General features: G+C 36.0%; 1 protein-coding gene across 3 annotated transcripts in view; it reads left to right on the top strand.

The window, feature by feature from the left end:
- The window catches only part of BRD10 (bromodomain containing 10), a 116332-nt gene that overhangs the window by 25753 nt on the left and 63097 nt on the right, over window positions 1-27482 (top strand). The window lies entirely within an intron of this gene.

Here is a 27482-nt window from a genome sequence, read left to right as displayed (position 1 = left end):
GTTGTAAAATCTCTTTCATTTGTGATTTTATCTATTTGGATCCTTTCTTTTTTCTTTTTGATAAGCCTAGCTAGGGGGTTATCAATTTTGTTTATTTCCAAGAAGCAGCCTTTAGTTTCATTGATCTGTTCTACTGTTTTGTTTGTTTGTTTCTATATTGTTTATTTCTGCTCTAATCCTTATTATTTCCCTTCTTCTGCTGCCTAAAGCTTTATTTGCTGTTTCTTTTCTGGCTCCTTTAGGTATAAGGTTAGGTTGAGCATTTAGGACCTTTCTTGCTTCTTGTGATAGAGTTTAATTGCAATCTACTTCCCTCTTAGATTACCTTTGCTGCATTCCAAAAGGTTTGGACTATCATGTTTTCATTTTCATTGGCTTCCATGTATTTTAAATTCCTTCTTTAATTGCCTGGTTAACCTATTCATTTATTAGTAATCCTACTAATGGAGGATTCTTTAACCTCCATATATTTGAGGGCTTTCTGAATTTTTTCTTGTGGTTGTCTTCAAGTTTCATAGTGTTGTGACCTGAAAATATGTATGTTATGATCTTGATCTTTTTGTAACTGCTGAGGGCTGATTTGGACCCAAATGTAATTTGTTCTGCGGAATGTTGCATGTACACTCAGAACAATGTATATTCTGCTGCTTTAAGATGAAATGTTCTGAATATATCTGTTAAGTCCAACTGGTCCAGTGTGTCATTGAAAGCCATTGTTTCCTTGATTTTCTGCTTAGATGATCTGTCCATTACTGTATATAGAGGTAGTAAAGTTCACTACTATTATTGTATTATTATCAATGAGTTTCTTTATGTTTGTGATTAATTGATTTATGTATTTGTTTTTGCCCAAGTTGAGGGCATAAATATTTACAATGATTAGATCTTCTTGGTGAATAGACCCCTTAATGATGATATAATGCCCGTCTTCTTCTCTTGTTACAGTCTTTCTTTTAAAATATAGTATGTCTGATGAAAGTAAAGCAACTCTGGCTTTCTTTTGACATCCATTAGCATAATAGATGGTTCTCCATCCCCTCACTTCCAATCAGCAGGTGTCTTTAGGTGTAGATATCTCTTCTAGGCAGAATATACATGAGTTTTGTTTTATTATCATTTCTGAACCCTGTGTCTTTTAATTGGAGCATTTTTAGTCCATTTACATTCAGAGTGATTATTGAAATATATGAAGTTAGTGCCATTGTGTTACCTATAGAGTTAGTGTTTCTGGTGATGTTCTCTGGTCCTTTATAGTCTTTGCTACTTTAGTCTTTTCATTTATTATTTTTTAATTAATTAAGTAAAAAATTTATTCTTTTAATTTTATTTTTTTTTCTCTCCTCAGAGTCCACCTTAAAATTTCATGCAGGGCTGGTTTAGTGGTCAGAAACTCCTCTAATTTTTGTTTGGGAAACTCTTTGTCTCTCCTTCTATTTACAGTGAAGCCTTGCTGGATAGAGAATTGTTGGGTGTGTATTTTTCCCATTTAGTATATTTAGCCACTCTCTTCTGGCCTGCCAAATTTCAGTGGACAGATCTGTTGCTAACCTATGTGTCTACCCTTGTAGGTTAAAGACGTTAACTAGCTGCTTTCAGAATTCTCTCTTTATCTTTGTATTTTGCAGTTTTTGCTATAGTATGTCATGGTGTTGACCTGTTCTTGTTGATTTTGAGGGGAGTTCTCTGTGCTCTTGGACTTGAATGCCTTTTTCCTTCCCCAGATTAGGGGAAAACTTCTACCTCCTTTTCCCTCTCTTCTTCTTCTTAGACTCCTATTATATGGATATTGTTTAATTTTATGGCATCACTAAGTTCTCCAGGTCTTCCCTTGTGATCTAATAGTTTACTTTCCCTCTTAATCTTCATTATTTTTCATAATTTTATCGCCTATTCTCTCCTCTATTTCTTCAATCCTTGTTGTGACTATATCCAGTCAGTTTTGCATCTCAGTTATAGCATTTTTTTATCTCAGCCTGACTACTTTTTAGGTCTTTGATCTCTGCAGCAAGTGTTTCTCTGGTGTCTTCTATGCTTTTTTCAAGCCCAGCTAGTAGTCTTAGGACTGTTGTTCTAAATTCTTGTTCAGATATATTGCTTATACCTTTTTTGAGCAAACCCTTGGCTTTGATTGCTTCTTGACCTTTCTTTTGGGGAGAATTCCTCTCTCTTGTCATTTTGGCTCAGTTTCTGTCTTTTGCATGTTTTAAGAACTTGTGTTTCCTACACCTAAGAGTAATATTATATTTAAAAGAGGTTATACAAGGTCTAGGGCCTGGCACTTAAGAAAGTGTTTCTGTGTATGCTGTGTGCACTCTGCTGTTGTCGTTTTGGCTGCTCTTTCTCACTGGTCAGTCCACTCTGGAGCTCATCCTTGCTTGCAGTGAGGACTATTTGGACCTTTAACTAGGTGTGCCTTGATTTTTATTAAAATAAGCCTAGAAAAAGAGGGGAGGGAACCTCAGAGAATCAAAAACCTAAAAGACTGATTCCAAAGAAAAAGAAAAAAAAACAGGAAGAAAAGAAAAAAAGAAAGAAAAAGAAAAGAATAAAGAAGCTGATCCAAAAATGGACAGAAAAGGAAATGAAAAAAAAAAGCAAGAAACTATGAGGCTGCTAGAAAAAACGAAGAAGAAAGAAAAAGTAAAAAATGTAAGCTTAGTTCTAGTTCCACCAGAACTGTGGGTATAATTTTGAAGCACTGGATTTTCAGTACATTTGGTACATGATGAATGCTGGTTGTGCTGGTCTTCTGGAGGAAAGGCTGGCTGCCTTGGCTCAGAGTCAGTCTTGCTTTAGTTAATAAGCATTTGCAAGCATGGGGACAGGGTTTGGTGTAAGTGGGCCCCACCCACATTGGGGGTCCCTTTGCTGCCCAGCAAAGTCCATTGTGTTGGTGTTTGGGGGAAAATGGCACCAACCCAAATCTCTTGTCCCCAGACAGGGAATCTCACACCTCCGGCTATTCAGGCAGCCCTCACAGAATAGTGGGAGCAGTTCAGCTCTCCCTGTACCACAGTTCTCCTGTGTTTTTTCTGTGCTGGGATTAAAAACTTGATGTCTTAAAGAACCTAGCACTCAGCGATCCACCCCCCTCTTAAGGAGCAGAGCCTTTCCACACTGTGTCTAATGTCTTTTATGCCAGAAAAATAGTTCGGTGCACTGCACGGAATCCATGGCAGAGCACCTCTAAAAGCAACAAAAAGCTTACATGTTCTCTGGGTGCTACTTTGTCCCCTGCCAATGAAAGGCCTTTGCTGAGCTTACAGAATCTTTTATCTTTGAAGGGGCAATATACCCTCTTCCAAAAGCATTCCAGGAAGGGAAATGGTCTCTCCTAGTGTGCCTGGGCGATCCCTATACCACACTATGCTCTCTAGGGTCAGTTCCCTCCTTCTCCTAGGAGTCTGTGCCACAGCTCTACTCCAGAGAAAGTTGCGCACTTCCGGAACCTCAGAATTTGAGCTCTAAACGCTGTTTGCAAAAAACAAAACAAAAAACCCTGCAACATTCAGTACTTCTTGCTCTCTGGTAGTTAGTCCAGACAGGTTTTCCTTTTGTGCGAACCCAGTGCTCCACTCTCTCAACTCCTCCTTTCCTCCCTTTTTTCTCTCCACAGAAAGGGTTCCCTTCTCCCCACAGCACTTCATTTTTCTCTCCCCCAGTTCACTTCCACACACTTTGTACCTGCCATGCTGTCTCCCTCAAACCTTGGAGATCCTTCTGCCAGTCTCCAGACCGATTTCTTGAGTATTACAATTGATCTGACCTCAATACAGCTGTGTTTGAGGGACAAGGAAACCCCAGGATTCCCCTACTTCTGGATTATCTTAATTCCTTCAACAGTTAGTTTCATTTCTTAAGTCTTTTTTGAATCTGCCCACTTTCTTCTATTTCTCTACCTCCATCTAGTTTCTTCATTTCTCACTTCAGCCTATGATAGACTTTTCTTAATTGGTTTAACATTGTCCATGCTTGCCTAATTCCAGGCTGTTTTTACATTAAAACTGGAGTGAACTTTCTGAGATGCAAATTTGTTGATGCCACTTACCTATCCCATTACCTAGAACCTCCCCCAAACAAAGCAAGTACACACGAAAACTTTAATGGCTTAATAGTATTTACAAGGCCCTCTTTCACCTTTAAGTTTCAGCATAGTGCTCTATTCTCATATCTTTCTTTTCCTCATACTTGCTATCCTAACTTCAGTGGCCTGTTTTTCCTTCTTTTCAGTACAGGAGATTGTTAACTTCATGTGCATCCACATTTAGAGTTCACCTAAAGACATATGAATGGTGGGACTTCTTTCAACCTGTGTCTTCTAAATTTTCTAACATAAGTATGCTTTTCTTTTATAGTTAAGCATAAATATTGAAATTTGTAATGTGGCAAATAGGTAGTGGGACAGGTAAGTTTTTCAATGTATTTTTAACTTATCCCATGATTTCTTTGGAGTCCTCAGAGGGAAAGTGTGACATTTAGGCAGCAACATGTGCTATGATAGGTGGGAGTGCTAAACAAATCCTTCCTCCCTGTGTATAATTAACATCATAAGGTGTCATTATACCTTACATTCTGTCAATCTTTCAGTTCTATCTAATATTTGTTAACAGTTGGTCAGAGACTAGAATATAGGTACTGTAAAGTCAGTTCTAGACAGGAACTTTGAAATCCTTATAAGGAAGGGTCATATTGAAGATAGGGAAGTGTACAAAGATCACATGATTACTGTGGTTGTACTTAAGTTCTGGGCATAGGCATTGGTGGCATCTTAGTCTTCTTCATCTTTATCTTGGTTTTCATCTTGGTCATCTTCATCTTTGTCATTTTTGTTGTTGGTCATCTCCTCCTCTTCCCTCCTCCCCTCTCCTTTCTCTTTCTCCTTCCCCTCCATTCTACTTCTTCTGTTAAAACTTTTGGCATAAGAAGTGAGAAGATGAATTTTCCATACTGTTAAGTAGGTTAAAACAACTTTTCTATCAAATTCAAATTGACAGCAAGCTGAACAATTCTAGTGCATATTTTCATATTGTAATACTTCAGTTATCTGATGGGCTTTTGATAATTTTTAGCTGATCATCTGAGCAGACACAAACATTAAAGTATTTTTTAAAATCTTGTAAATTTCATAGTTAGATCTCTGTTTTGTAATTCCGAGGGAGTCTCCACTCTTTGTTTTAATTCTTATACAGTAGGTAGTTTCCCATTTTTGTATGGCATATGCTATTAAAATAATGGTTTCTTAAATCATATTAAAAAATGCAAAATCCTGGCATTCTTCTGTTACTATCTTTATTTGGTCAGCATTGGAAACTAATGCAAAGGAGATAACAGATTATGTGTGTTGAACAGAAAGGAATAAAAGTTCAGTAAAGCTTAAAAGCTTGGCAATCCTCATATAAATGCTGATAGAACAGTAGGCAGTCTTGGAGCTGATTGGTGTACAGGGGCACTGTTGATTTAAGAGACAACAACACTACAACCCAAAATTTTGGGAAAGTTGGTGAGAGGGCTGGTTAATTTATAGTTGCAGAAATAGTCTTTAAGCCACTCATAATCACTGCATTCTGTTTGTAATGGTGACTTTGAACTACTAGGGGAATATTATTACATTTTATATATCTTGTTTATTATGTAGGGTAGTATATAATATGTTATAGATAGGTTTTTAAAAAAATAAAATTGGTTAAATTGGAAGTTAACTATCCTCAAGGAAATTTTTGTTAATTTGTTATAATTATATAATTAGGTGGCAGTTTGGATCATTAAATCTACTTTTGCTTTATTAACAATATTGGACCTGTTCACCATTCTTTTTTGTTAAAACTATTCGGATTCCAGAAATAGCATATGTGTTTTTTTATACTCTTGTTTCATATATTTACATAAGCTCAGTGGTATTTTATTGACTTGGAAATCACTGAAGTTAAACATATTTTCTACATTTTTATGAAATAAAAACTATAACTTATTAACTGACTTATTTTCAATTTCTCTGCACCATAAAATAACAATGATTTAATGCAGTAGACATTCATTATTTGTGACCACCCACCATTTTGGATAGCTTCCCTACATTTTTTGTTAATTCTTATATTACAAGTCCTAACTTCTCAAAATAGATGCTAGAAAATATATTCTCATTCCCATTCACAGCTAAGACAGAGACATATGACCAGTCATATATTGTCTCACTTAAAATTGTATGAGAGCAACCTGAGGTGACAGTCTTGGACAGGGGGTTTATCTTTTGGCAAAGATGGTGGTATGAGCTTCTGGTTTTCTAAGTTCCTAGTATCAGAGTTGTCAAGTTGTGGTGGCAACCTAGTTTTTCCTGGAGAAGCTCTCCAAGTGTGGTTGGGATTCATATTTTCATATATACTATTTTGGTTTCCTGGCCCTTAACAGGGCTTCTGTAAACTCCCTACTAGTCTTTAAATAAATTCCTTTTCTGCTTTAGCCAGAAGAGATTCTTCTGTTGGCAGTTAAGTAGGAGGCGTGACTAAACAACTAATACTATAATTTCTATTTTAGAAAATGTAAACAAATGGCTTGCTTTCTTTTTTCATGCCTTCAATTTGCATACATTGTATTGTTTCCTTAATTCATGGATTATTTTGGATTAAAGGTCCTATTTTTTTTTTTATTAGATTGTAGCCTCTTAAAGAGTGGAGCCCATGGGGCACCTGGGTGGCTCAGTCGGATAAGCATCCGACTTTGGCTCAGGTCATGATCTCACAGTTTGTGGGTTCAAGCCCCACGTCGGGCTCTGTGCTGACAGCCAGCTCAGAGCCTGGAGCCTGTTTCAGATTCTGTGTCTCCCTCTCTCTCTGACCCTCCCCTGCTTGCTCATGCGCTCTCTCTCTCAGAAATAAATAAAATATAAAATTTAAAAAAAAAAGTGGAGCCCATGCTTTCAGCTCTTTGTATCCTTACAGTTGGTACACATTCAAAAAACATTTATAAAACTAGTAAAGTTAGTATACTTTGAAACAATTTGTTTGGCAAAGTTTTTCACTCATTAGCAATGTTCCTTAGTTACACATGACCAAAATAACCTTAAGCATAGCTTCTGTTATTTTTTCACACAGTAACAATAAACACTCTCTAAGCCAAAAAAGAACAATATCAAAAATGAGACTTATCCAGGCAAAAAAAAAATTTTGGACCACTTTTTCTGTTCATTTGGTGGTGTTTACCTTTTATTTCCTTCTTATTTAGCAAATGTGGTTTTTAGAACTATCCTCAGACAATTTTATAGCATCTCCCCAGCACTGCTTAATTTTTTGAACTAACATTTTAGAAATATGCACTACTATATCTGATTTTAGAATCCTACTTTTGAATTAATTTTTAAATTGAGAATAACCTTGAAAAGTGGTGAATTTTATCTGTCCTTGTCAGCAAATGTGGTTTGCTTCAGCATTTCATAATACAGTATTAAAATAAAATGTTTAATTGTATTATAAGTGAGTGACAAAGGTTTCAAAAATTAGTGAATCATAGGTATTAACTCTATAGCTCTTTGACAAGCCCCATTTCTCCTGAGGGTTAGAAGAAAGACTCACACTTGTAGTTCTAAGGGACTATATTCTGTGATGCTTGCCTACAGCACACTGGACTTTCTTTCTCTTCCTCATGCCCTTTTATACTCTATCCATCAGTCTTCCTTGAAAGGTAAAATATATAAGGAACAGAAATGTTTGTAGCAGCCCTTAAGTAACTTCAGGCAATACCCACAGTTGGCAGTATCATGCATGCCCCAACTATGTCATAACTTTTCCAGGTACTCGAGCCAACAAAATGTGTGTATCACATCATTGCCTAATTTTCCTATTCCAAGTGTAAACCAGTTGATGCTACCAATGGCAAACTATGTATTTCTGGCACTTACACTAACCCACTATCTACACCTGAGAAAGTTTTCTTACCCTTCTATGTCCTTCGTGTCCCTATCAATAAGTTGAATTGAGTAATTAAAGAAATTACTGTATCACTAATCTTTATTGGCCAAAGGTTGCTTATCACTACTGTAGGGAAAAACAAGTTCATAAAAGTGTTTTGGTCTGTTCCAACTTCCCCTTTCATTTCTTTCTCAAGCACTAGTTTTATTCTTTCACTTCTGTAGAAACAAAATTGATTGTGACAAGGTTGACCAAAATCAATTTTAATGCTAAAAGTACTAAATTACCTGCATTTTGATGGTTGGTATTCCAATAGATGTAGTTATCTATACCAGACTTTTTTTTTTTAACCAGGGAGCTGATTTTATTTTTTATGTTTATTTTTTTTCTTTCATAGTTTATTGTCAAGTTGGTTTCCATACAACACCCAGTGCTCATCCCCACAAGTGCCCTCCTCCATGCCTATCACCTGCCTTCCCCTCTTCCCCATACCCACCAGTCCTCAGTTCTCAGTATTCAAGAGAACATGGTTTGCCTCCCTCCCTCCCTCCCTCTCTCCAACTATTTTTTCCCCTTCTCCTCCCCTATGGTCCTCTGTTAAGTTTCTCCTTTTCCACAAGTAAGTGAAAACATACGGTATCTGTCTTTCTCTGCCTGACTTATTTCACTCAGCATAACACACTCGAGTTCCATCCATGTTGCTACAAATGGCCAGATTTCATTCTTTTTCATTGCCATGTAGTATTCCATTGTCTATACCAAACTTTTAAAGAAACTCAGTTATATTCCTTGAGAAAATTGGACAACCTTTTTGGTATTTAACAGCAGAATATTGAAGGATAAATGATTACTCTTCTCAGTATTTAAAATGTAGAGAAACTCATTTTCATGGTAAAAGACACAATATAAATTTAAGATAAACAGACTCTTTAATTTTACCTGGCTTATATTGCTTTGCTTTTGAAAAGTTGATTTAAGAATTTTTTATTTCACAGGACTTTTAATTTTTTTATTGTTTATTTTTGAGAGAGAGAGAAAGAGTGTGTGTGTGTGTGTGTGTGTGTGTGTGTGTGTGTGTGTGTGTGTTTATGACTGGGGGAGGGGCAGAGAAAGGGATACGGAACCTGAAGTAGGTTCCAGGCTCTGAGCTGTCAGCACAGCGCCTGACGCAGGGCTCAAACCCATGAACTGCTAGATCATGACCTGAGGTGAAGTTAGACGCTTAACTGACTGAGCCATCCAGTTGCCCCACATAGGCTTTTTAGTATAAAAGTCAGGTAGTTCTATTAAGGTTTATAATGACAGCAGCCTTACTTCAGCTCAACCTCAAGTCGATGAGTCAGAAATATCCTCCTTTAGATATTTTAGTGATTGTTTCCACATTTCAAATTGCATGCTTAAATTGCTATTTTTTAATATTTTGATTTGGCATTATCTAGTGAAGTCAATCTGTGAAAGGTGAAGATTTAGTTCTCTTACAGCCATTTCCACTGATTTGGAAGTTGTATGCTCTTTATATCTGTTCTTAATTTGGATCTTTTCTTATTATTGTAATTATTGTAATTTTGACATTATTGTAATTATTGTATTTTGTAATATAATGTTTATTTACCCACATGGTTAACAGTTGATTTGTTCTCTAATCCTTATATCTTAGAATTTCTTTCTGTGATCATTTTTCCCCCCAAATTATATACTCTAGAGGTATTTTCTCTGATCTTTAAATTGGGGTAGTTTCTATTACTGTCTTTAAGTTCACTAATCTTTTCTTCCGCCATGTCTAATTTGCCATTAGTATTTTCAGTATATTTTCATCTCAGACATTGTAGTTTTCATCTCAAAAGTTTTATTGATGTCTATTTTATATCTTCTGTGTCTCTAGTTAATCTTTTGACTGTATTGATTATGGTTTCAATAACTACTTTAATGGCCTTCTTCGCTAATTCTAACATTTGCTTTCATTTCTTGGCCAGATCTGATTGATTAAATTTTCTCCTTTTATAGGTCATGTGTTTCAGCTTTATTGTATGCCTGTTGGTTTTGGTTTAGGTGCCAAACGTTGTTTTGTCTTGGAGGATGGTAGATGTTTTTGTTCCTATATTTTACTCTTGTAAATCTTCGTAGGCTTTTTTCTGGAATGCAATTAAATTACTTGGAAACAATTTGATCATTTGGATCTTTTAGGATTTGTTACTTGGGTCCAGAGCAATGGTCAGTTTAGGGCTAATTACTCTCTACTACCAAATATTCTATTCGATATCCCATGATTTGTGAGTTCTTCTAGTGTGGCTGGTAGGAATAGATATTGTTTTCAAATATTTTGGATGTTTTTTCCCTTACCTAGCCTTGGCTTGTTATCTAACATGCATGCACTAATTAGTACTCTGTATATTCAAAGGGGACCCTCTGATCATCTATGATGTTCTCACTTCATTCAGCTCTCTCCTCTTTGGTATTATACCCTGCAGACTCTAGCTGTCTTTGTATATCTGGACTCTTGTCCAGGTTTCCCCTCCCTGCCACATGGCCTGGAAAATCTTGTCAGGCAATAAACTGCCACAGTTGTTGGGCTCACCTTGTCTGTTTCCCATTTCTTAGAGGATCACTGACCTTTGCTTGATACTTAGGTTCCTATAAACCATTCTGTTATCTATTTTGGCAGGATTTTTTTGGTTGGTTCAGGTGGGAGAGTAAATCTGATTCCTTGTTATTTGATTTAGGGTGGAAGCAGAAGACACTTTAAAAGTTTTTACTTTAGTTAGAATCAGTTATGTTTTTTGTTGTTGTTCAGTTGGAAGCATTAATTTATCCTCATTCATGAGTGATACTGTTTCTGATTTATTTTGTTGTTATTAATATATCTTTAAACCCTTTTTAATTTCTGTGTATATAATCTTTTTTTCTTCTCTGCTTTTAAAATTTTCTTTTTGTCTTTGATATTTTATTGTTTTATTATGATGTGCCCAAGTGTGGCTTTCTTAATTTATTTTCTTGGGCTTCCTGAGTTGAAGATTTGTGTCCTTTAGTAGTTCTGGGAAATACTTAGCCATTATGTCTTCAAATATTGCCATCATCACCATCCTCCTACCCCTCTTCTCTGTTTTTACTTTTTGAAGCTCCAATTGGTTGGTTGTTAGATTGTAATCTGTCCTTCATTGGTCTTTGTATCTCTTCCATACATTTTATACTTTGTCTTTTTGCACTGAATTCTTTGAAATTTCTTCAGCTCTGCCTTTTCCTGTGTACAATCAACTTTTTAACTTATCCACTGAATATTTTATTTTTGTGTTTATAATTTTTTTATTTCTAAGAGTTTATTTAAAAATTTTTTTAACATTTATTCATTTTTGAGAGACAGAGCACAAGTTGAGGAGGAGCAGAGAGAGGGAGACACAAAACCTGAAACAGTCTCCAGGCTCCGAGCTGTCAGCACAGAGCCCAATGCGGGGCTCAAATTCATTGACTGCGAGATCATGACCTGGCCGAAGTTGAACACACAACCGACTGAACCACCCAGGCGCCCCTATTTCTCTAAGTTTCTTTAGTTTGTTTTTAAATTTACATAAAGGAAATCCAAATCCGAAAGATGATTCTTTGAAATTCTCTGATAATTTGTTACTTATTTTAATTCCCTCTTTTACTTCTTTAACATGTCTCTTTTATATTTTGTTTCTAATATTGCATTCACTAAAAGTTTTGAGATGAAATCTTGTAGTGAAGGCTTTAGGACCCCAATTTTTCTATGTGGGGAAAATTTTTAATTATGTTTCTTTAGTTTTTATTTATTTATTTTTTTTTTAATTTTTTTTAATGTTTTATTTATTTCTAGGAGAGATAGAGAGAGACAGCGTGAACAGAGGAGGGTCAGAGAGAGAGGGAGACACAGACTCTGAAACAGGCTCCAGGTTCTGAGCTGGCAGTCAGCACAGAGCCCGATGCGGGGCTCGAACCCACAAACCGCGAGATCATGACCTAAGCGAAAGTCGGATGCTCAACCGACTAAGCCACCCAGGCGCCCCTAATTATGTTTCTTTAATAGATAGACATTATATAGGTTTTCATTCTTTTTCTGTCAATTTTGTTAATTTGTGTTTTTCAAAAAACTTGACTGATTTATTGAAATTGTTATTTGTCATAAAGTTGCTAATATAGCCTCCATGCTGTTTTCCACAGTAGTTGTATCAATTTACATTCCCATCAACACCATTTATTGAAAGAATTATCTTTTCCTCATTGCATACTCTTCCCTCCTTTGTTATAGATTAACTGACCATATAAGCGTGGGTTTATTTCTGGGCTGTCTTACCTTGTTCCCTTGATCTGTGTGTCTGTTTTTGTGCCAATGTCATATTGTTTTGATAACTATAGCTTTATAGTATAGTATGAAATTATGGAGCATTATTCCTCCAGCTTTGTTTTTCTTTCTCAAGATTGCTTTGGCTGTTGGGGCCGTTTGGGGCTCCCAAAAAAATTTTAGGATTATTTGTTTTAGTTCTGTGAAAAATACTTTTGATTTTCTAATGGTCTTATATTGAATCTGTAGATTGCTTTGAGCAGTATGAATATTTTAACAATATTAATTATTGCAGTCCATGAGCATGGTAAGTCTTTCCACTTGTGTTGTCTTCACTTTCTTTTATCAATGTTTTATACTTTTTAGAGCAAAGGTCTTTCACTTCCTTGGATACATTTATTTCTAGGTTTCTTTTTTTGGTGCAGTTGTCAGTAGGATTATTTAATTTCTTTTTGACACTTTGCTATTAGTGTAAAGAAATGCAATACATATGTATGTTAATTTCATATCTTGAAACTTTATTGAATTCACTTATTGTAATAGTTTTCTGATGGAGTCTTTGGGTTTTTTTTTTTTTTCCTGTATGTAGTATTATGTCATCTGCAAATAGTAAAAGTTTTACTTCTTTCTTACCAGTTTGGGTGCCTTTTAGGTTTTTGGGTTTTTTTCCCTTGTCTGATTGCTGTGGTTTGGACTTCTAGTACTATTGAGTAAAAATGGGGAGAGTGAACATTCTTGCCTTGTTCTTGATGTTAAGGAAAAGCTTTCAGTTTCTTCACCATTATGATGTTAGTTGTAGGGTTTTTTTATATGGCCTTTATTATGTTGAGGGATGTTCCCTCTAGACCCACTTTATTGAGAGTTCTTTTATTTTTTTTAATCAGGAATGGATGTTATATTTTGTTTAATGCTTTTTGTGCATCTATCGAGAGAATCATACGGTTTTTATTCTTCTTGTTAATATGATGTATCATGTTGATTGATTTGTGAATATTAAACCACCTCCTTGCCTCCCTGAAATAAATCCCACTTGTTCATGGTGAATGATCTTTTAATGTGTCATGAATTTGGTTTCCTAATACTTTGTTGAGATTTTTCCACCTGTGTTCATTGGGGATATTGGCCTATAGTTTTCTTTCTTTGTAGTGTCTTCGGTTTTGGTATCAGCATAATGATGACCTGATAGAATAAATTTTGAAGTTTTCCTTTCTCTTCTCTTTTTTGGAAAAGTTTGAAAAGAATGGGTATTAACTCTTTAAATGTTTGGTAGAATTCTTCTGTGAAGCCACCTGATCTTAGACATCTGTTTCTTGGGAATTTTTTAATAACTGATTCAATTTTATTACTTGTAATCAGTCTGTGCAGAATTTCTATTTCTTCCTGATTCAGTTTTGGAAGATTGTTTCTGGGAATTTATCTATTTTGTTTAGGTTGTCCAATTTATTGACATATAATTTTTCATAGTATTCTCTTATAATTCTTAGAGCTTCTGTGATGTCAGTTGCTACTTCTCTTTCATTTCTGATTTTACTTATTTGAATCTGCTTTTTTTTTTTTCCTGATAAGTCTTACTAAAGTTTATCAGTTTTGTTTAAAGAATTAGCTCCTGGTTTCATTGATCTTTCCTATTGTTTACTTTTAGCTTCCATATCATTTTCACTCTAATCTTTATTTCCTTCTAATAACTTTGGGCTTTTTCCTTTTTCTAATTCCTATAGGTGAAAGCTTAGATTAAGATCTTTCTTGTTTCTTGAAGTAGGCCTGTATTGCTTTAAATTACCCCCTTAGAACAGCTTATGCTGCATCCCAGAGATTTGAGACTATTGTGTTTTCCTTTACATTTGTCTCCATATATTTTTTCATTTCTTCTTTGATATCTTCATTGACCCATTAGTTGTTTAGGAGCATATTATTTAGCCTTCATGTGTTTTTCCTTGTAATTAATCTCTAGTTTCATACCATTGTGTTGGAAAAGATGCCTGATATGATTTCAGCCTTCTTAAATTTATTGAAACTTACTATGTGGGCTAACATGTGATCTTTTCTGGAGAATGGTCCATGTGCACTTGAAAATAATTCATTCTGCTATTTTGGAATGGAATGTTCTGTATATATATCTGTTAGGTTCATCTGCTCTAATGTGTCATTCAAAGCCATTGTTTCCTTTTTGATTTTCTGTTTGGATGGTCTATCCACTGATGTAAGTGGGGTTTTAAAGTCCCCCTACTATTATTGTATTGCTTTCAGTTTCTCTCTTTACATCTGTTAATATTGCCTTAATGTATTTAGGTATTCCCTGTGTTGAGTGAATATATATTAACAGTTGTTTTATTCTATTGTTGGGATTATCTTTATAATTATGTAATTTACTTCTATGTCTTTTGTCACTGTGTTTGTTTTAAAGTATAATTTGTTGGATATAAGTATTGCTACCCTGGCCAGCCAGTTTTCCGGGGGCTTCCTTCCTTCCTCTCTCCCTCCCTCCCTCCTTCCATCCCTTCCTTCCTCCCTTTCTTCCTTTCTTCCTTTGCTTCCATTTGCTTGGAATATGTTTTTGTATTCTTTCACTTTCAGTCTGTAGGTACCTTTAGGTCTGAAGTAAGTCTCTTGTAGGCAACATACAGATAGGTTTTGTTTTTTTATTCATATAGTCCCTCTATGGTTTTTTTTATTAGAGCCTAGAGTCTACTTATGTTTAATGTAATTATTGACCAGTATTTACTTATTGTCATTTTGCTAATTATTTTCTGGTTGTTTTTGTAGTTCTCTGTTGCTTTCTTCTTTTGCTCTCTTCCATTGTGGTTTCAATGGCTTTCTTTAGTGTTGTCCTTGAATTCCTTTCTCTTCTTTTGTATGTCTTATAGGTTTTTGTTTTGTGGTTACCATTGGATTCATATATAACATCCTGTGTGTTATAACAATCGATAAGGGCTCAGTTGGTTGAGTGTCCAACTTCAGCCCAGGTCATAATCCCACAGTTCGTGGGCCCCTGTGCCTACAGCTCAGAGCCTGGAGCCTGCTTCAGATTCTGTGTCACCCTCTCTCTCTGTTCTCTCCTGCTCATGCTATGTCTCTCTCTGTTTCTCAATAATAAATAAATGTTAAAAATTAAAAAAAACAACTATATTAAGTTGATGGTCATTTAAGTTCAAATACATTCTAGAAGCATTAAATCTTTATTCCTCCCTCCATGTTTTATGTATATGGTGTCATATTTTATATCTTTTTATTATCTATATCCCTTGACTAATTTCTAGATAGTGATTTTTCTACTTTTGTATTTTAACCTCCATGTTTATAAGTGATTAATCTACTACCTTTACTTTATGTTTACTTTTCCCAGTGAAATGTTTTCCTATCATAATTTTCTTTCTTCTAGTTGTGGCCTTTTCATTCCACTTAATTCCCTTTAACATGTCTTAGAACACTGCTTTAGTAGTGAAAAACTCCTTTAACTTTTGTTTGGGAAATTCCTTATCTCTCTCTTTATTCTGAATGATAACCTTGTCAGATAGTTATTCTTGATCGTAGTTTTTTTCTTTTAGCACTTTGGATATATCACGCTTATTCCCTTCTGGCCTGCAAAGTTTCTGCTGAAAAATCAACTGCTAGCCTTTGAGGTTTTCCTTGTATATAACTTCTTTTGCTATTTTTAAGAGTTTTTCTTTATCATTAATTTTTTTGCCATTTTAATTATTAAGTGTTTTGATGTGGACCTCTTTGGGTTCATCTTGTTTGGACCTGTCTTTGATTCCTGGACCTGGATGTCTGCTTTCTTCTCCAGGTTAGGGAAGTTTTCAGCCATTATTTCTTCATTAGGTTTTCTGCCCCCTTTTCTGTCTCTTCTCCTGGTCTTGTAAGAAGTGGCCTCCTGTAAAGAGCACCTGACTGGCTCAGTTGAGAGAGCATGCAGCTCCTGATCTTGTGGTTGTAAGTTTGAACCCCATGTTGGGTGTAGAGATTACATACATACATACATACATACTACACATAAAAAAAAGAAGTGCCTCCTGTAGAGGTCCTGAAGTGGCCTGTAGCACAATCCCCCCTAGTCATCAGAATTAGAAACTCCAAGGATGTCACCCGTGTGAGCTGCATGTGGCCTCCAGTTGTGGCTATACCACAATTGCTGGGAGCACAGTAGTGGGAACTCAGCCTGGCTGGCTACAGTTAGCTTCTGCAATAGCTACAGGCACACTGAAGATCTGCTCTTGTTTCCTGTACAGCCAGCTAAGAGGCCTAGCTGCAGAAACTACAGACATGCTGACATGTGTGGATATCTCCTCCTCTACACAACCCTAACCCCTACTTAGGGAGTCAGTTTGGAGTAGTGACAGTCCCAGCTGGGACTGCCTGATGGTATGGCAGTGTAGAAGCTGTTTTGGAGAGTCACTTTCTCGTGTAGGCATGTTGGATGGGGTGGGTCTGCAGGGTAGTGGCAGAGCAAGGCCTGTGGTGCTAGCAGGGTTGATGAAGAGTGATAGCATTGGCTCTCCAAATCTGGCTGTCTACACTGGGGAAAGGTAAGAAAAATGGTGCCTGCCAGCACTTTTGTTCCTGGGGAAGTTTGCACATCATTGCGCTATTGGCAACAGTCCTAAGATTAGTCAGTAAATCTTCTTCATGTATACCCCAGGCACTTTTCAAACTGTTGATTCTGTACTGTGTCTTGGGCCAAGATTTTTAGCATGCTGGCTCTTTAGGGGCAAGTACTCGGTTTCCTGTCATGTTCCTGCTCTCTTGGAGTTAAACCCTGTCGATTTTTTTTTTTTAAGTTCCTAGAGTTAAGCCCCACTAATTTGCAAAGGTAGATATTATGGAGATTTGTGAGTCCCCAGGGCCAGGGTGTGGTTACTGCTACCCTCACTCCTCTGTGCTTGTGATTATCCCTCCTATCTGTGGTTAGGTTCACTCGGGTTTTGGTTCTTGATTGTGTGTCTGCCCCTCTTACTCTTTTTAATAGGTTCCTTCTCTCAGCAACTACCTATAGAAGATCTGTTCTGTCAATCTTCATGTCATTTTAGAGTTAGTTTCATGAGTTAGTTAGATGTAGTTGTTGCCTTGGTGTCTATGGTGCAAGGTGACTCAGGATGATTCTGTCATCTTAAATATACCTTCTTCATATATAAATTTCCCGCATAATACTACTTTAGCTGCACCCACCACTTTTGATTATTATAACATTTTTCTTAAATGTTTCCATCTCTGAGAATTTGAATTTATAAAGTCTGTTATTTTAGTAGTTACCCTAGAAATTTTCACATTCCTTACTTAACTTATCAAAGCCTAAAATCAATCAGCATTTTCACCTTCCCAATTAATGCAAAGACTTTGGAATACATATCACTTTAATCATTTTTTACCAAGTTTATTTCCTGTTGTTGTAATGTATTTTAATTCTGTCTTTTAAAATCCACAAAGCATTTTTATCATTATTTTATGCCATGTGTATACAGATTATATATCAACACTTTTTTTCTCTTTTCCTATCACCACTTTTTTTTTCTTTTTCTATCTCTGACCTTGAGTCAAGGATCACTGTCCTTCCATCTGAAGTACATTCTTTAGAATTTCTTTAGGTGGGGTTCTGTTCATCACAAATATTGAAGGGTTGTTTTTCTGAAATATTTTTATTTTTGTCTTCATTTTTTGAAAGGTATTTTTGCTCTAATGGAAATTTACATTGATAGTTATTTTTTAAAGTATATTAATGATATCCTATTGTCTTTTGGCCTCCATTGTTGCTTTTGAAGAGTTAACTGTAAATCTGTTTTTTCTTTTAATATTTGTATTTTTCTTTTTCTTTTTTTTTTTAATATTCATTTGTGAGAGAGAGAGACAGAGTGTGAGTGGGAAGAAGATCAGAGAGATGGGGAGACAGAATCCAAAGCAGGCTCCAGTCTCCGAGCTGTCAGCACAGAGCCTGATGCAGGGCTCGAACCCACAAACAGTGAGATCAGACCTGAGCCGATGTTGGATGCTCAACCGACTGAGCCACCCTGGCGCCCCTGATATTTGTCTTTTTCATATCTAGAAGTTCTTTAGTTTCTTTTCACAACTACTTTGTATTTTATAGGCTTTTTTCAACCCATGTTTACACTTTCTTTTCACTAAATATTGTATTTTCTATGTCTGTAATTCCTTTCTATATTTTTGTGGGGCTGATTTTTTCCTGTCCTTCACAATACCTTATTTTATGTTTGTAGTCTTTGACTGTAAACTAAGTTTTTGTTACTGTATCAGTGGGAATTTTTTAAGATCTAGGTATAAAACACATTTCCTTAGAGGATTTTTTTTCTGTTCAAGTACCAGACAACAAATTTGGCTGAGACCATATTAAACTTGGTTCTTAGTGTGGTATTTTTCTGAGCACCTAGAAATGTGAATGTCAGCAATAAATACATGTGAGTCAATTTGTAGTAACATATTCTTAGGAGAGATATTATTTTTTCCTTACATATTCTTAAGAGAGATATTATATTTTCCATCTACCACTTCTATTGGGAGGACAATTTGTGTTATAGCCCCATAGTTGGGGACAGGGGAAGAGGCTCTTGTTTCTGGTACACCCTTCTGCTGATTGTGTGGGCTTTTGAAGCCACATTCTAACAGCCCACCAATGGTTCCATTCAGTAAAAGATTTTAAGCCCTTAAAACTGTGAACACATTTGAAAAAAATTTGAATTTTATGAAGAATTCCTAACATTGTTTGTTCAAATATAATTAATATGTATAAATGCTAAATCACAATTGACAGTTTCTTTTATTTAAAATGAACCAGGACTACTTGATTAGATAATTTATTGTATCTGTAATAGCAAGGTAGTTGTAATGTGATCTCTTAGCCAAAAATATAAAAGTAGGCTTGTTCTGTAAAAGAGAAAGCTCTGATATTGCCAAAGTGGTGTACTTAACTGTGTATTTGTTTTGCAGATTACAATGTGATAGTACAGAAAAATAACCAGTGTCTGATATTATGCCTCGGTTTTCATTTAGAGTCCAGGAATTAGTCCTGTTTCGGTACTTTTATACACCTTTTCTAGAGGAACAGTTCTCTTGAATCCTAAGTAAGATAAATTATTATATTTTCCCTCCTTTGTTGTTGTTATTCTTATTTCTGCTTCCCAAACTGTCTTTTCCTTTTTTTTTTTACAGCTTTATTGAAATATATGAAACACCATACAAGTCACCTAGTTAAAGTGTAAAATTCATTTGCTTTTAGTATATTCACAGACTTGTTCAACCATTACCATGGTCAATGTTAGAACATTCATCACTGCAAAATAAAGACTATTGATAGTCATTCACCATTTCTTTCCTATTTCCCCTGACCTTCCTAATACTAGGAAACCCGTAACCTATGTTCTGTCCCTATAGATTTCTGGACATTTCATATAAATTGAATTATACAAAATGTCATCTTTTGTGGATGGCTTCTTTCACTTAGTATCATGTTTTCAAGGTTCATCTATGTTGTAGCACATATCAGCATTTTAAAAAATTGATAAATATGCCATTGTACAGATACACCACATTTTATTTATTCATTGAGCAATTGATGGCCATTTGGGGTGTTTCCATTCTTTGGCCATTGTGAGTAAAGCTGCTATGACCATTCATATACAGGATTTTGTGTAGATATATCTTCATTTCTCCTGGGTGTATACCTAGAAGTAAAATTCCTGGATCACATGGTAAATCTATGTTTAACATTCTGAGGAACTGCTAGTCTAGGTTTCCAGTTTCTCCACCTTTGAACCAATACTTGTTTTCTCTTATTATAGTCATCTTAGTGGGTATGTCTGTCTTACAGTAGTTTTGATTTACATTTCTGTAATGAATAATAACGTTCAGCGTCTTTATGTTTGCTTTTTGTTCTTTTGTGTATCTTCTTTGGAGAAATGTCAATTCAGATCCTTTACCCATTTTTTAAACTTGGGTTGCCTTTTATTATTACTGAATTATAAGTATTCCTTATATTTTCAGCTTACCAGTCTCTCATTAGATATATGATTTGCAAAAATTTTCTCCCATTTTCTGTCTTTTCACTTTGTGTCTTTTAAAGGCACAAAAGTTTTTTAACTTTGATGATGTCCACTTTATCTATTTTTTCCTTCATTACTTGTGCTTTTGGTGTTGTAAGAACATATTGTCTAATGCAAGGTTACAAAGACTTATGACTCACTTTTCATCCAGATTTATTTATTTATTTATTTAAGTTTATTTTCAGAGAGAGCAAGCGAGCAGGGAAGGGGCAGAGAGAGGAAGAGAAAGAGCATCCTTAGTAGGCTCCATACCATCAGCACAGAGCCTCACATGGGTTCAAATCTACGAAACATTGAGATTATAACCTGAGCTGAAACCTAGAGCCGAGTGTTTAACCGATTGAGCCACCCAGGTGCCCCCCATTTAAAAAACTTTTAAATAAGATTTAATAGCAGTGCCAGTAAAGAAATTTTTAAGAGGAAAAGAATCTAAAATTTCAACAACCTAGAACCTATTTATTTTTGCAGTACTGTCATCTCCTTGTCCAGTGTATGCATGTTTTCAATATTTCTTTTGTTTGTTAAGTACTGTGTTGTGTTCTGATATTTTTTGTGTGTATACATGATATTCAAAATTTTAGTTCTTTTTCCCTTTCAAATTTTTATTTAAATTGCGGTTAGTTAACATATAGTGTAATTCAGGAATAGAATTTAATAATTTGTCACTTACATATAATATCCAGTGCTCATCCCAATAAGTGCCCTCCTTAATGCCCATCACTCATTCAGCCCATCCCCCACCCCCTCCCTCCATTAACCCTGTTTGTTCTTTATCATAAAAGTCTCTTATGGTTTATTTCCCCCTTTCTCTCCTTTTTCTTCCTTTTCCCATATGTTTATCTGCTATGTTTCTTAAATTCCACATATAAGTAAAATCATGATATGTGTCCTCCTCTGACTGCCTTTACTTAGCATAATACATTCTCGGTCAATCCACATCATTGCAAATGACAATGGTTCATTCTTTTTGATGGCTGAGTAATACTCCATTGTATATATATTACCATATATTCTTTTTTTTGTTTTGTTTTGTTTTCTGAGAGAGCGAGAGAGACAACGTGAGCAGGGGAGGGTCAGAGAGAGAAGGAGATACAGAATCTGAAACAGGCTCCAGGCTCTGAGCTAGCTGTCAGCACAGAGCCTGATGCTGTGCTCGAACCCACAAACTGAGATCATGACCTGAGCTGAAATTGGACGCTTAACCAACTGAGCCACCCAGGTGCCCCCATATTACCATATATTCTTTATCCATTCATCAGTCAGTGGACATGGTCATTTGGGCTCTTTCCATTGTTTGGCTATTGTTGTTAATGCTTCTATAAACATTGGGATGCAGATAAATATCTAGTAGTTCAATTGCTGGATCATAGGGTAGTTATATTTTTTACTTTTTAAGGAATCTTCATACTTTTTTCAGAGTGGCTACACAGTTGGCATTCCCACCAGCAGTGCAAGAGGGTTCCTTTTCTCGGCATCCTCGCCAACACGTGTTTCTTGTGTTGTTAATTTTAGCCATTCTGACAAATATGAGGTATATCTCATTGTGGTTTTGATTTGTTTTCCTGGTTATGAGTGATGTTGAACATCTTTTCATGTGTCTTTTGGTCATCTAGATGTCTTCTTTGGAAAAGTCCGTAGTCTGTTTTCTGCCCATTTCTTCACTGGATTATTTGTTTTTTTAGGTGTTGAATTTGATAACTTCTTCATATATTTTGGATACTATCCCTTTATCCAGTATGTCATTTAAAAGTATCTTTTCCCATTCTGTAGGCTGCTTTTTAGTTTTGTTGATTGTTTCCATTGCTGTGTAGAAGCTTTTTATCTTGATGAAGTCCCAGTAGTTCATGTTTGCTTTTGTTTCCCTTGCCTCTGGTGATTTGTCCAATAAGAAGTTGCTACAGCCAAAGTCAAAGAGGTTGCTGCTTGTGTTCTCTAGGATTTTGATAGTTTCTGTTTCACATTTAGGTCTTTATCCATTTTGAATTTATTTTTGTGCCTGGTATAAGAAAGTGGTCCAGTTTCATTCTTCTGCATGTCACTGTCCAGTTTTTCCAACACCATTTGTTGAAGAGACTGTATTTTTTTTTTCCCATTGGATATTCTTCCTGCTTTGTCAAATATTAACTGACCACATAGTTCTGGGTCCATTTCTGGATTGTCATTCTGTTGATCATTGTGTCTCTTTTTAAACCAGTACTACACTGTGATGACCACAGCTTTATAATACAGCTTGAAGTCCAGATTGTGATGCCTCCAGCTTTGCTTTTCTTTTTCAGTATTGCTTTGCCTATTGTGGGTCTTTTATGGTTCCATATAAACTTCAGTATTGTTTTTTCTAGCTCTGTGAAAAATGCTATTGTATTTAGATAGGGATTGCATTAAATGTGTAGATTGCTTTGGGTAGAATAAACATTTTAACAAAGTTTGTTCTTCCATGAGCATGGAATGTTTTAACATTTCTTTATGTCCTCTTTAATTTCTTTCATAAGTGTTCTATAGTTTTCAAAGTACAGATCTTTTACCTCTTTGGTTAGGTAAATTCCTAGGTATCTTAAGGGCTTTGGTGCAATTATAAATGGGATCGATTCCTTGATTTCTCTTTCTGCCACTTTGTTATTGGTATATAGAAATGCAACTGATTTTTGTATGTTGATTTTATATCCTGCAACTTTGCTGAATTCAAGTATTAGTTCTAGCTATTTTTTGGTGGAGTCTTTTGGGTTTTGAACATACAGTATCATTTTGTCTACAAATAGTGACACTTTGATATCTTCCTTGCTGATTTGAAGCCTTTTATGTCTTTTTGTTGTCTGAATGCTTAGGTTAGAACTTCTAGTCCTATGTTAAATAACAATGGTGAGAATGGACATTCTTGTCTTTTTTTTTTTTTTTAATGTTTTTTTTATTTCTGAGAGAGAGAGAGACAGCATGAGCAGGGGAGGGTCAGAGAGAGAGGGAGACACAGAATCAGAAGCAGGCTCCAGGCTCTGAGCTAGCTGTCAGCACACAGCCTGACGCAGGGCTTGAATCCACAAACCGTGAGACCATGACCTGGGCCAAAGTCAGAGGCTTAACCGACTGAGCCACCCAGGTGCCCCTGGACATCCTTGTCTTGTACCTGATGTAGGGGAAAGGTTCTCAGTTTTTTCCCATTGAGGATGAGGTTAGCTGTGGGTCTTTCATATTTGGCCTTTATGATACTGAGGTATGTTCCTTCCAACCTTACTTTGTTTAGGGTTTTTATCAAGAATGCATGTTGTGTTTTGTCAAATGCTTTTTCTGCATCTATTGAGAGGATCATGTGGTTCCTATTCTTTGTTTTATTAAAGTGGCGTATCACATGATTGATTTACAAATATGAACCAGCCCTGTAGCTCAGGTATAAATCCCACTTGATCATAGTGAATAATTCTTTTGATATACTGTTGAATTTGATTTGCTAGTGTCTTGTTGAGAATTTTCATGTTCATCAGGGACATTGGTCTGTAATTCTCGTTTTTATGGAGTGTTTTGTTGGTTTTGGAATCAAGGTAATGCTGGCCTCGTAGAATGAATCTGGAGGTTTTTCTTCCATTTCTGTTTTCTTGGAACAGTTTGAGAAGAATAGGTATTAATTCTTTAATTATCTGGTACAATTCCCTGGGAATTCATCCGGCCCAAGACTCTTGTGTCCTTGGAAGATTTTTGATTACTAATTCGATTTCTTTGCTGATTATAGGTTTCTTCAAATTTTCTGTTTCTTCCTGTTTGAGTTTTGGTAGTTTGTATGTTTCTAGGATTTTGTTCATTTCATCCAGAATGCCCAGTTTGTTGGCATATAATTTTTCATAATATCCTCTTGTAATTGTTTATATATCTATAATGTTGGTTGTGATCTCGTCCTTTTCATTCATGATTTTATTTATTTGGTCCTGTCTGTTTTCTTTTTGATAAGTCTGGCTAGGGGTTTATCAGCTTTATTAATTCTTTCAAAGAACCAGCTCTTACTTTGTTGATCTGTCCTCTTGGGACTTTTTATTTTTGCTTCTATATTGTTTCTTTCTTTTCTGATCTTTACTATTTCTCTTTTTCTGCTGGTTTTAGGCTTATTTGCTGTTCCTGTTCTAGCTCCTTTAGGTGTAAGGTGTGGTTGTATATTCGAGACTTTCCTTGCTTCTTGAAGTAGTCCTGTATTGCCATATGCTATCCTCTTTGGACTGCCTTTGCTGCATCCCAAATGTTTTAGACCACCACATTTTCATTTTCATTTGCTTCCATGTACTTAAAAAAATATATATATATATGTGTGTATATATATGTATACACATATATATATTTAACATTTATCCATTTTTGAGAGAGAGATGGTGAGCAGGGGAGGGGCAGAAAGCAAGGGAGACACAGAATCTGAAGCAGGCTCTTCAGGCTCTGAGCTGTCAGCACAGAGCCCAACACTGAGCTCAAACCCACGAACTGTGAGATCATGACCTGAGCTGAAGTCGGATACTCAACCAACTAGAGCCACCTAGGCACCCCATGTTTCCATGTACTTTTTAAATTTCTTCTCTAATTTCCTGGTTTACCAATCATTCGTTAGTAGGATGTTCTTTCATCTCCATGTATTTGAAGGCTTTCCAAATTTTTTCTGGTGGTTCACTTCAAATTTCAGTGTTGTGATCTGAAAATATGTATGATATGATCTCGATCTTTTTATACCTGTTGAGGGCTCATTTGTGACCCAATATTTGATCTGTTCTGGAGGGTGTTCCATGTGGCATCGAAAAGAATGTCTGTTATGCTGCTTTAGGAGAAATGCTTAATACATGTGTTAAGTCCATCTGGGCCAGTGTGTCATTGAAAGCTGTTATGTCCTTGTTGATTTTTTTGCTTAGATGGTCTGTCTGTTGCTCTAACTGGGATGTTAAAGTCCCCTACTATTGCAGTGTTATCAACACTGAGAACACTGAGTTTCTTTATGTTTGTAATTAATTGATATATATATATATATATATATATATATATATTTGGTTCTTCCAAGGTGAGGGCATAAATTTTACAATTGTTAGATCTTCTTGATGGATAGACACCTTTTTTATGATATAGCACCCTTTTTCATCTCTTGTTACAGTCTTTGATTTAAAATCTAGTTTGTTGATATAAGTAAGTATGGCTACTCCAGCTTTCTTTTGATGTCCATTAGCTGGCTCTTCATCCCCTCATTTTCCATTGGCACGTGTCTTTAGGTCTAAAATGAGTCTCTTGTAGACAGCATAGTGATAGGTCATGTTTTGTTTTTTTTTTTAATCTTTTCTAATATCCCATGTCTTTTGAATGGAGCATTTAGTTTATTTACATGCAGAGTGGTTACTGAAAGGTATGAATTTAATGCCATTGTGTTACCTGTAGTTGCTGTTTCTGATACTGATCTCTGGTCCTTTCAATCTTTGTTGCTTTTGGTCTTTTTTCCTCCCAAAGAGTCCCCTTTAATTTTTCTTGAGGTCTGGTTTAGTGGTCACAAACGCCTTCATATATTTGTTTGTCTGGGATAACCTTTCTCTCTCCTTCTATTCTGAATGACAGCCTTGCTAGATAAAGTATTCTTGGCTGGATATTTTTCACATTCAGCATTGAATATATCCTGCAAGTCTCTTTAGCCTACTAAGTTTCTGTGGATAGATCTATGAATCTGGTCTGTCTTCTCTTGTAGGTTAAGACCTTTTTTTCCCTTGCTGCTTTCAGGATTCTTTCTTTGTCTATGTATTTTGTCTGTGTATTTTGGTCTTATGTGTATTTTCTATATATTTTGGTCTTGCAGATGGCTGTGGATTTTTGTTTTTGTTTTTGTTTTTTACTGAATTTAATGGGAGGTCTTGTGCTTCTTGGCTTTTGATGTGTATTGTCCTTCCCCATATGAAGGAAGTTTGCAGCTCTAATTCATTCAAATAAGTCTTTTCCTTTTCCCTCTCTTCTTCTGGGACTCCTATGATACAAATGTTACTATGCTTTAAGGAGTTGCTGAGTTCCCTAAGTCTACCATTGAGATCCAGTACCGTTGTTTCCCTCTTATTTTTAGCTTCATTGTTCTCTATAATTCTATATTCTATATCACTGATTCATTCCTCTGCTTCATACATCCTTATTGTCATGTCATCCAGTCAGGATTGCATCTTAGTTATAGTATTTTTAATTTTAGCCTGAGTAGATTTTAGTTATTTTATCTCTGCAGTAAGGGATTCTCTGGTATCTTCTATGCTTTTTTCAAGCCCAGCTAGTTAGTGTCCTTAAGTCATTTTAAATTACTATTCAGACATCTTATATATGTATTGATTGAATCCCTGCTCATGACTTTTTCCTGTTCTTTCTTTTGGAATGAATTCCTCTGTCTTGTCATTTTCTGTAGGTCACTGGTTTTTTTGTGTGTGATTATTAGGAAAGCCTATTCTATTCCTGCTCCTGAGAGTAATGGCTATATTAAAAAGAGACCAACAAAAGGGGTATCCTGTATGCAGTTTGTTGTTGTATTTTGGTTGTTCCTACCCTCAGGTCAATCCTCTGTAGAGTGTCGCCTTGCTTACAGTAGGGGGTGTTTGGACATTGTCCACTGTGTGGTAGGTTTTTATCTAGGTGTGTAGGTGTGGTTGGGTCTGCTTGTAAAAGATGCAAGATCAAAAAAAAAAAAAAATGAAGCTAGATCTTATTTCTCCTAAAGCTGAAGCTTTGAGGCACTCTGTCAGTAAGCTCTGTGCACAAGGGGATGCATTGGTCTTCCTGGAGTGAGACATGCTGTGCTGATTTTCAGGTGGTCTGGCCCCAGTGGAGATACGCCTGCAGGGCACAGTAGGGTGGAGCTTGGTGTAAGCAGCTTTGGTCTCCATTGGAGGAGGCTGTTTACCTCATTGAATTTGGTCAGTGCTGATGGGGGGAGATCAAGAAAGTAGTGTTGCCAGCTCTCTCCTCATGGGAGCAAGGAGTTCGCCCCACCACTCCTCAAGAAGTCCTTGTAGAAGAGCAAAGAATTACCTCTCTTGTGTTCCCAGTTTCTGTCAGATCCCTGCCTTCCCCTGAGTCTGACTGTTTGCCTACCAGCCGACATAGTACTCTTGTATTTTATCTCAGCCATGTGGCTGGGTTTCAAAACTCCACCAGATGGTCATTTTTCTTGTAGATGCAAAGTTTTATTCTCTCAGCCCTCTGATCAATTTCTTAAGTGTTGAGAATGATTTGATATTTATCTACCTCTGTTCAAGGAATGAGGTAAACCTA

This window comes from Crocuta crocuta, unplaced genomic scaffold (genome assembly GCF_008692635.1).
Source record: "Crocuta crocuta isolate KB4526 unplaced genomic scaffold, BGI_CrCroc_1.0 scaffold393, whole genome shotgun sequence".
NCBI classification, from domain to species: Eukaryota; Metazoa; Chordata; class Mammalia; order Carnivora; family Hyaenidae; genus Crocuta; species Crocuta crocuta.
The sequence above is the reverse complement of the archived record's forward strand: the minus strand, read 5'-3'. Positions and strand labels throughout refer to the sequence as shown.